Source organism: Littorina saxatilis, linkage group LG14, assembly GCF_037325665.1.
Source record: "Littorina saxatilis isolate snail1 linkage group LG14, US_GU_Lsax_2.0, whole genome shotgun sequence".
In the NCBI taxonomy this organism is placed as follows: domain Eukaryota; kingdom Metazoa; phylum Mollusca; class Gastropoda; order Littorinimorpha; family Littorinidae; genus Littorina; species Littorina saxatilis.
In genome coordinates this window covers 34,562,865-34,573,285 of record NC_090258.1, presented here as the reverse complement: position 1 = coordinate 34,573,285, position 10,421 = coordinate 34,562,865, and the positions used below count along the sequence as shown (strand labels likewise).

At 40.2% G+C, this 10,421-nt stretch overlaps 1 long non-coding RNA gene across 1 annotated transcript; it reads left to right on the top strand.

The window, feature by feature from the left end:
• Positions 1-1,189: 1,189 nt before the first annotated feature.
• On the top strand, positions 1,190-4,757 carry LOC138947629 (uncharacterized). Its single transcript, XR_011449736.1, has 2 exons — positions 1,190-1,862; positions 3,040-4,757. It is a non-coding gene; the product is annotated as an uncharacterized lncRNA (long non-coding RNA).
• Positions 4,758-10,421: the final 5,664 nt, after the last annotated feature.

Below are 10,421 nucleotides of genomic sequence, written 5' to 3'. Positions count from 1 at the left end.
ACGTCATCTGTTCCAATACTCGTCACGATAGTCTTGAACTAATACATATTGCTCATTGCGTCATTCGGAAATTCCTTGGTTGCCCTGCACTCCGACACTGCCCGTGAACCCGTTGCCAGGATTGATGTTTACAACCATGTTGCCGTTGGAACAGTGGCTGGACACTAAGAAAAGAAACAAGACTGGTTCATTCTACCATTAAATGGGTATTGCTTGACGTATTTTACATATATATCACACGCACACGCACACACACACACTCACACTCACAGACACACACACATACACACACACATTTACATATGATTACAAGTACGCCCTTATTTTTCAGATTCTGTTGCGGAGGTGTTGCATGGTTAGACCATCTTCGCTTATGGTCCAACGCATTAGCGCGCAGATTCAAGAGGTATGGCAAACTTGCAGATACAAAGCCAACTGACGTGACAACACTGTCAATTTCTTGCGTGCACGTGCAATATGCAAGCATTCGCTTCAAAGAAATACAAAACAAAACAAACAAAACTCAAATCGTACCACAAAACGTGAGACGTTATAACTAATCGAAAGACTTTCTGCATTGCGAAAGTTTCTTCCCCGTATTTGTATTTGTTTGAGAGAGAGAGAGAGGGAGACAGAATGAAATGGGGGACGGGGGGGGGGGGGGGGGGGGGGGGGGGGGGGGGGAGGAGAAGAAGAAAGCTCGTAAAAGAAAAGAGCGCGGGAATGAAAATAAAAGTGTCTCATTTATCTCAGTAAGGGGGTTAACTACCTGCCGATGCACACCATATAGCACAAGACGTCACTCAGCGCACAATGCATCACGCTGAATGGAGAAGAAGAAACAAAGGCAAGGAGGGGAGGGAGGGGGGAGGCAAACCAAAGGACTCAGGAATGTTTTATTTCAGGCCTCAGCATATCGATAGGGCCACGCATACCTCACAACACGTAAAAATGAAGTAAACATGTCAGGAGCTTAGGCCATCTTTGTATCCTTCGTGGACAGTATTCTACTGGACAAAATTCACATTTCCACCCACTCATCGCCCCTTGCCGTTCCATACTTCTGTGCAAAGGCGTGGAAAGTCCTTTGGTTTGCCTCCCTTGGATGAGACGAAAAACCGAGGTCCCTTCGAAATCTCCTGGCTCCTGATAAAATAACAAGCATTGAAATACACAAGCGACGTTCATCCCTTAAGGGCAGACCGGGTAGGCAAAATGAGTTATTTTTGGTCTCATACACCTTTTTGGGGTTGTTGCATTTTTCACACCTTTGAACATCCTGGAATGCATTCAGTAATCTGCTTTTGTCATTTTAGACATGTATTCATGTAAATAAAACCATTTTCAAACCGATGTTTTGTTGTTTTTGTCTGTGTTTTATCAAAAAAATCGAAAAAATGGTCAACTTTGGATACTCCGTGCTGGTAAATGTGCGCACATGACATGACCCTTCGCTGTTCAAACTGTGTGGAAATTTCCGTTCTTCAAGATGACGTCATCACCGTTGGGGAATTTCCGTTGACATAGGCACAAAGAGAGAGAATCCGTTCCAACCGAAACCCCGGAATTAATATATGCAAATATATGTAGGTCAAAGGCATTTGGCGCAAGCGCAGTAGACAACTTATCAGTCCCCCGGTGTCAACAAATCCATGACGTTTTCACCGATTCAGCAGCATTTTTCAAAGTTTTGAGCTGCGGAGAACAACCCTAACATTGGAAATGTTCGGCATAGTGGCAAGAAATATCAGAGAAAGATGAACCAGCAGCAGCGAACAGTAGAAGGAAGTAACAACACTCCGAAATGAACCAACATGATCGTATTTGAGCAGACGACATTCTAAGATTCTTGACTCGACGAGGTGGGTTTTGCTTCTTTCTCTTTTCGATCTTGTTTGTTTGACAACGTGATTTATTGCACATCGTTATGTTGTTGTTGTTGTAAGAATGTGTTAGAGTTTGCAGGTAAATGATAAACAGTTTGTGTCTGAAGTATTTTGCGGGTTTCTTGATCCAATTTACTGACCATGCCGCCGCCGCAACCCCCCCCCCCCCCCTCCCTCCCTCGATCATCTCTGTGATATCGTCTTCACAACCCCTATTTTATTGTTCTTCGCTGGCCAGTCCTTGAGAGCTTACTATGGTGTAACATGTCATCAGTATTCTTTGTCTGGGGTCAAACTGAGAAGCAGCATCTGAGCGATGTACGACTGACACAGTTTCTGTTTCTGGTCATTGACCGTAGGAAAATAAGTACCCTACTAGAGAGCGTTCTCTAATTCTAAAGGATTGGTTTACACCAGCATGGCTGACCAACCTATCATTGACAGCAATATTGTTGTCAAATCTTTTCCATTAACTAAGGAATAAAAAAAATAGATCCAATTTACTTCACCAAAGAAAAAAAAAGAGTTAAACTAAAGGACTGGGGATGCAACTCATGAATCAAAAGCATAAAGATCACCTGCAAACAGTGCTAGGTTTAGGAAATCTGAAAATGTATACACACACACAGAACACACACACACACACACACACACACACAAAACAGACAACAGACAAGAAACAAGCAAATACATAGCAAGTGTGATGAAATAAATTAATTTTAAAAGAAAAATATGAAAAGAAAGAAAGAAAGAAAGAAAATAATTCAGCTAGTTTCAGTATTAGTTCCTGTGTGTATGTGATTGTGTGGTTACTCAAATCCCATAGTAAACTTGACATGTACATTTTGTGATAGGGGCCAATTAATGAATGTCTTTTGTGTGTGTGTGTTCGTCAACCGACATATGTGGGTACGAGCCGCTGAGGTGGTTGTAAGAAAACCCGCCTGGTTCAGTGGTTGGGGGCTGATTGGGATTTCTGATTTACCAGCCTAGCCAAAAAGTTGAGGTACACCCCATGTAACATGGTCATTTGCAAAATAAAGTACAAGCACTTGTTGACGTTTATATTGAGTCTTAAAATTTGCAGCTTATTACAAACAAAAACCATGGACAGTTGTATCAAATATTAAATCAGTGTTTGTGTATTTATTAGGTTGGAGCAAGGGGAGAGCCAGTCCTCCTGTGGTGGCAGCGAGGAGAAAGATTGACCTGATGGAAAAGTTTGCTAAACCGGAACTACCCTCTTCCACAGCAGAAACATCAGCTTTGCCATCTTCTGACCAACCATAAGAAGATACAGATACTTTGCCATCTTCTGACCCATCACAAGCAGATATGGATACTGGTACTGTGCAACGTCACTCCGCTGACATGTGTTGGGCTTTTGTCAACATTGATCAGCTCAATCTATTGCTGAAAGGTTTATATCCTGTACTGAATGCTTGTCTGATAGCAGTCTGATTATGAAAGAAGGTGATGCATCAGCCCAAGGATTTGCACAGGCCCTGCATCTGGAGTGCATATGAGTGTCCATTCAAGTCTGCAGTTGTTTACTCTTCTCCCGGTGTTTGCAACGCTTCGGGTGGTAAAGTTGCATTTTAAATAATCCGCGTATGACCAAGTTGGTACATGGAAAGGGACATTCAGCTTTACAGAAATTTGCTGCAGTGTTAGGATTGAGCACAGAAATACTGTAATTAAAATGTTGCAACTTTTGAATGGCTTGATAGCTTTGTTCCATTTGTGTATATATAATTATGTAATGTTGTTGATGATTTGTGAAGCATCATTTCTATGCAATGGAATAAGAAATCAGTGCATCCGTTGGGTTTTTATGAGTCTGACAGTTTGGTTCTGATCAATATTTTCATATCAGCACAAACACAGATAATTGACTTTTTTAATGTTTTCATATAATTTTTTTTTAAATCAAAAAAATTTGATAATTTGATTATCAAATCATTTCCCCTTCATAGTTAAAGTGTTATTCTGGTTAAAAAAAAACCCACCCCATTAATTCAAGCTCTACTGTGGTACTAGTTTACCGGGGTACTAGTGAGACTCTTTTACATGCTGTTTTCTCTACATGTAATTTGAGACAAAATGTGGTAATTAAAATGTTGTAACTTTTGAATGGCAAGATGGATTTGTTCCAATTTTGTATATGTTGTTTATGATTTGTGAAGCACCATTTCTGTGCATGGAATAAGAATACAGTGGATTCCTTGTGTTTTTATGAGTCCGACAGTTTCGTTTTGATTCATATCTGCACTAACATAGATGAGTTTTCAAATGATTTTTAAAAAAAAGTCTGGATAATTTGATCGTCAAATCATTTCCCCATCATAGTAAAGTGGTTATTCTTATAAAAACATATCAATTCAGGCTGCACTGTGCTACTAGTTTGAGGTACTGGTTGGAATCTTTCAAATGCTGTTTTCTCTGAATGTAATTTTCAGACAAACATCTGTAATTAAAATGTTGCAACTTTTGAATGGCTTGATGGATTTGTTTCATTTTTGTTTATGTTGTTTATGATTTGTAAAGCGTCAGTTTTGTGTATGGAATAAGAGTTAAGTGCATTGGTTGGGTTTTTATGAGTCTGACAGTTTGGTTCTGATTCATGTTTTCATATCGGTACAAACAAAGATGGCTGTTTTCATATGATGTATATAAAAAAAATCCTGATAATTTGATTGTCAAATCCTTTTCCCTACATAGTAAAGTGGTCATTCTGATAAAATCATATGAATTCAGGGTGCACTGTGCTACTGGTTTTTTTATGTACTGGTTCAAATCTTTAAAATGCTGTTTTCTCTGAATGTAATTTTCAGACAAAACGCTACAATTAAAATGTTGCAACTTTTGAAAGGCTTGATGGATTTGTTCAGTTTTTGTATATGTTGTTTATGAGTTGTACAGCATCAGTTCTGTGTATGGAATAAGAGTTCAGTGCATTGGTTGGGTTTTTATGAGTCTGACAGTTAGGATTTCATGTATTTTTCTTATCAAAACTGAACCGGTAACTGAAAATGCTAAATTAAAATAATATATTGCTTAGAAATGCTTTTCGATACACAGAATTATTAAACACACACATATTGCTGCAAAGAAGAAAAATTGGATCAAAACATGCACTGGTTCACAAACTGCAACATTTTAAAAAAAGCACATTTTATAACGTTTTTCTCACATTTTGGTGAATAAAACCCCCAAAAATTGCTTTTCACTCAAAATTTAAAATGGTTTCCCTTAATTAGGTTATTCTGCTTGCAAAAATCAAACAAGCAGCAAGCTGTTTCCAAAATAAAAAAAAAAAGTGCTTGCCTACCCTGTCCCCCCTTAACACTATTGTGACTAGCACTGCCACGGCGTTAACGTCCTGCCTGCCCAAGCTTGCCACCAAGAAACTTCCCAAAAATCAGTAACTGTAAAGAAATCTGTCTAGCAAGCTTGAATTAAGTCCAATCACCACCAAATTTTGTGTACTAATTCAAAAATGGATGCCCCGTTCAGTCGTGCTATTTATAAGTTTGTCACGCGATTTGTTTTAGCAAAGGGGGGTGAAAGGGGGGTGAAAGGGGGATAATTTGTGTTTTTTAACGTTTTTTTGTGTGTGTTTTATTTTCCACTGCTTTTTTTAAAAGTTATTTTTTAACAGAAAGTATTATTAATAATGTTATAACCAAACAAGGTGTAAAACCTATGAATTAGCTGAAATATTGTTAACATTGTACACAGAAATAAGGAGACAGTACAAAGAAAAAAACAAGCAAATCACGCATTCACTCACAGCATCCTGACTCAAATGAAACAAAACTGTAACACTCACCAAATGATGTCTAGGTAATCCATATTGAATATAAGTCACATTTTCACAACAAAGTACCAACTGTCCACCTATGAACAATTCCAAAAGGATTTGAAGGCTCCAGCCATCCATTGTTATCAGTGCTGCCACGCCCCCATAGCTCCTGCACGATTCCGAGATACATGTTCGTCTAGCAGTATCACCCCCTACCACGTGTAGTTGCCGACTCGTACTAGCAACAACGGGACTGTTTCTTCCTCAATATCACTGCTATTATCGCTTTCTTGAGGCTAAAACGACACGATGTATCATGATCTACAGGATCCTCAAGATCCAACATCCGGAGAATCTCCTCCCGTGACAAGGCTCGCCTTCGATTCATTTTTTTTGTTCGAAAACACCACGCAAATCTGCATTAATTTGATCAAGCCGGAAGAGAAAACCACGTGTATCAAGGGAAACAACTCAATTTACTGCAAGCTTCAAAAACCGGGAAGCAATCACGAGTCGTGTACCTTGTATGTCTAATACTAAAATAGTCGCTTCCCGTCCGTGGGCGTTGCAGCGTTATTACTAATATAGTCGCCTCCCGTCACGAAAGTGTTAATGTGTTGATTTTTGGACAACGTGTCTATATAGTATTGTGTCATTATAGAAATGCCTTGGATTATTCGTTTTGCGGCCATTTTTGAGGGGTCTTGCACTGAAAGAGCCATATATATATGCTTAATTTCTCAATGAATTAATTTTAACATTTCAGAAGTTATGACCAATAGGCTGACCAGAATCTGTATTGAATTTTGTGAACGTGTATACTAAGCGTGTCGTATTACGTAACTTTTCCACAAGACCTGAACAAATATTCTTATTAATTCAGGGTTTAAGGAAAAAAAATCGTGACTTTGCAGGCTAAGCAAAAAATGGTTGGGGCAAATGGTGCCAAAGTGCCAGAGTCTGGGTGGCCGAGTGGTAAACGCACTTGCCTCGGAAGCGAGAGGTTGCGAGTTCGACCCTGGGTCAGGGCGTTAGCAATTTTCTCCCCCCTTTCCTAACCTAGGTGGTGGGTTCAAGTGCTAGTCTTTCGGATGAGACGAAAAACCGAGGTCCCTTCGTGTACACTACATTGGGGTGTGCACGTTAAAGATCCCACGATTGACAAAAGGGTCTTTCCTGGCAAAATTGTATAGGCATAGATAAAAATGTCCACCAAAATACCCGTGTGACTTGGAATAATAGGCCGTGAAAAGTAGGATATGCGCCGAAATGGCTGCGATCTGCTGGCCGATGTGAATGCGTGATGTATTGTGTAAAATAAAATTCCATCTCACACGGCATAAATAAATCCCTGCGCCTTTTGAATATGTGCGCGATATAAATTGCATAAATTAAAAATTAAAAAATTAAAAAAATAAAATCCCTGCGCTTAGAACTGTACCCACGGAATACGCGCGATATAAGCCTCATATTGATTGATTGATTGATTGATCTTTGATTATGAGTCAATTTATATAATCTGACAACACACCCACGCCTTTGCACAGAAGTATGGAACAGCAAGGGGCGATGAGTGGGTGGAAATGTGAATTTTGTCCAGTAGAATACTGTCCACGAAGGATACAAAGTGAGAGGAAATAAACATTTTATGTTGGCTGTGACAAATGTTTCAATTTATTTGAGAGACTGGTGTTAAACCCGTGATTTGTAAAATTTTTTACAAATCACGTTTTTGCGCCCGATATTTTCTTGTCATCTCCAAAGTCAACGGACAAAAACGAAATCCCTTGAGGGTAGCGCGACTCTGTTAATGGTAAGATTTTTTTTCTCCATTTTTTACATTTAGTCAAGTTTTGACTAAATGTTTTAACATAGAGGGGGTGAATCGAGACGAGGGTCGTGGTGTATGTGTGTGTGTGTGTCTGTCTGTGTGTGTGTGTGTAGAGCGATTCAGACTAAACTACTGGACCGATCTTTATGAAATTTGACATGAGAGTTCCTGGGTATGATATCCTCAGATGTTTTTTTCATTTTTATGATAAATGTCTTTGATGACGTCATATCCGGCTTTTCGTGAAAGTTGAGGCGGCACTGTCACGCTCTCATTTTTCAACCAAATTGGTTGAAATTTTGGTCAAGTAATCTCCGACGAAGCCCGGACTTCGGTATTGCATTTCAGCTTGGTGGCTTAAAATTAATGACTTTGGTCATTAAAAATCTGAAAATTGTAAAAAAAAATTTTTTTTATAAAACGATCCAAATTTACGTTCATCTTATTCTCCATCATTTTCTGATTCCAAAAACATATAAATATGTTATATTTGGATTAAAAACAAGCTCTGAAAATTAAAAATATAAAAATTATGATCAAAATTAAATTTTCGAAATCAATTTAAAAACACTTTCATCTTATTCCTTGTGGGTTCCTGATTCCACAAACATATAGATATGATATGTTTGGATTGAAAACACGCTCAGAAAGTTAAAACGAAGAGAGGTACAGAAAAGCGTGCTATCCTTCTCAGCGCAACTACTACCCCGCTCTTCTTGTCAATTTCACTGCCTTTGCCATGAGCGGTGGACTGACGATGCTACGAGTATACGGTCTTGCTGCGTTGCATTGCGTTCAGTTTCATTCTGTGAGTTCGACAGCTACTTGACTAAATGTTGTATTTTCGCCTTACGCGACTTGTTTTTCATTACTAGGATGTCCCATCGTTGGGAAATTCCGGTCGCTTCCTCCCAGTGGAAAGCTAGCAGTGACAGAGTCGCACTACCCCAAAGTCAAGGGATCTATTAGTCCCGTTTCGCCGTTATCCCAATTCGCCCCCATCCCATTTTGGCGACATTTATCAGGCCAAGTGTCATTTTACCACCATGTCATGTACCATTAGCTCCACATCCCATTTTGGAGCAATCCCGGATCGCCGTTATCCCATTTCGCCCCCATCCCATTAGCTTCACATCCCAAGTCAAATGAGATTTCTAGATTGTCTCATTGCAGGAAGATTCGGGTCGCTTCTTCCCAATGAAAAGCTAGCAGCAACAGAGTCGCGCTACCCTTAAGTCAAGGGATCTATTAGATTTTGTTGGAAGTTTTTTTTCATTACTAGATTGTCCCAACGCTGCGAAAGTCGGGTCGCTTCCACCCAATGGAAAGCTAGCAGCAACAGAGTCGCACTATCCCCAAGTCGAGGGATCTATTGGATTTTTTTTTTCTTTTTCATTACTAGATTGTCTCATCGCTGGGAAATTCGGGTCACTTCCTCCAACTGGAAAGCTAGCAGCAATAGAGTCGCGCTACCCAAAAGTCAAAGGGATCTATTCGAATTTTTTTTCATTTCTTTATTGTTCGATCGCTGGGAAATTCGGGTCGCTTCCTCCCAATGGAAAGCTAGCAGAAACAGAGTCGCGCTACCCCAAAAGTCAAGGGATCTATTAGATTTGTTTCTTCAGATTTGTTTTTCATTACTAGATTGTCCCATCGCTGGGAAATTAGGGTCACTTCCTCCCAGTGGAAAGCTAGCAGCAACAGAGTCGTGCTACCCCAAAGTCAAGCGATCTATTCGAAAAAAATTTCATTTCTTTATTGTTCCATCGCTGGGAAATTCGGGACGCTTCCTCCCAATGGAAAGCTAGCAGCAACAGAGTCGTGCTACCCCAATGTCAAGGGATCTATTATATATATTTTTGTGTATGTATTTCTTGTCCCATCGCTTGGAAATTCGGGTCCCTTCCTCCCAATGAAAAGCTAGCAGCAACACAGTCGTGCTGCCCCAAAGTCAAAGGATCTATTAGATTTTTTGATTTTTCAGTACAATACTAGATTGTCTCATCGCTGGGAAATTCGGGTCACTTCCTCCAACTGGAAAGCTAGCAGCAATAAGCAATAATACTCTGTTGCTGCTAGCTTTCCACTGGGAGGAAGCGATCTGAATTTCCCAGCGATGGGACAATCTAGTAAAGAAATGAGAGAAAAAAAATCTGATCGATCCCTTGATTTGGGGGTAGCGCGACTCTGTTGCTGCTAGCTTTCCATTGGGAGGAAGCGACCCGAATTTCCCTGCGATGGGACAATAAAGAAATGAAAAACAAAAATCTAATAGATCCCTTGACTTTGGGGTAGCGCGACTCTCTTGCTGCTAGCTTTCCGCTGGGAGGAAGCGATCCGAATTCCAAGCGATGGGACAATAAAGAAAAGAAAGAAACAAAATATCTAATGGATCCCTTGACTTTGCGGTAGCGCGACTCTGTTGCTGCTAGCTTTCCACTGGGAGGAAGCGATCCGAATTTCCCACAAGAAAGACAAGAAAAAACATTTACGCGGTTTTAGGTTCGACGTGATTTGTAATTTTTTTTTACATTTTTACAAATCACGGGTTAACAACTGGCTTGTATAGATTGTATGACTTGTGTTTTGTATAACTAAGACTGTTTTAGCATCGAACGTGCGCAGTGTCTTGAAAACCGTTTTTTTTCAGGAAATAGTGAACCTCAAGTGAAGATAAAATCCCAGGAAAAAAACGTCATTTGGGGTAAAATAAGCAGTCACCCCTCCCCCCATTTCCCAGCACTCACCCTCTTCACTCCCCGCCCCCCTTCATCTATCCATGCCCCCTGTATCACTCACCCCCTTCACTCCCCGCCCCCCTTCACCTATCCATGCCCCCTGTATCACTCACCCCTTCACTCCCCGCCCCCCTTCACCTATCCATGCCCCCTGTATCACT